Below are 389 nucleotides of genomic sequence, written 5' to 3'. Positions count from 1 at the left end.
CTGTGCGTTTATGGGGTTCGTAGCGCCTCTGTGAGTCCGTGGGTTTATGGGGTTCGTAGAGCCTCCGTGAGCCTGTGCGTTTATGGGGTTCGTAGAGCCTCCCTACAGATACACCCTGGTTGCCATCGTGTGAAGGCTGATTCGCTTCCTGGCTCTCCGGGGCTCTCCTGGAGGTGACACTGTTTTACGCTGTGGGGCATGATTTGGATGGGGGGCCCTGTAGGTGTCAGCAGCCACCCCCCACCATGAGGCCTGCTGTCCCCTGCATAGTCCTTTGCACCCCTGCTCTTCTTTGCTTAGTCCATGGTACCCCGATCCCCGACTGGTCTATCGCTCCCTGACCCCCCTGACCAGTCCATCGCCCCACCGCTAGTCCGTGGCCCCCCCAG

The sequence above is a fragment of the Condylura cristata genome, unplaced genomic scaffold (genome assembly GCF_000260355.1).
Source record: "Condylura cristata isolate star-nosed mole 26May11 unplaced genomic scaffold, ConCri1.0 scaffold00018, whole genome shotgun sequence".
Taxonomy (NCBI): domain Eukaryota; kingdom Metazoa; phylum Chordata; class Mammalia; order Eulipotyphla; family Talpidae; genus Condylura; species Condylura cristata.
This window is presented reverse-complemented; position numbering follows the sequence as displayed.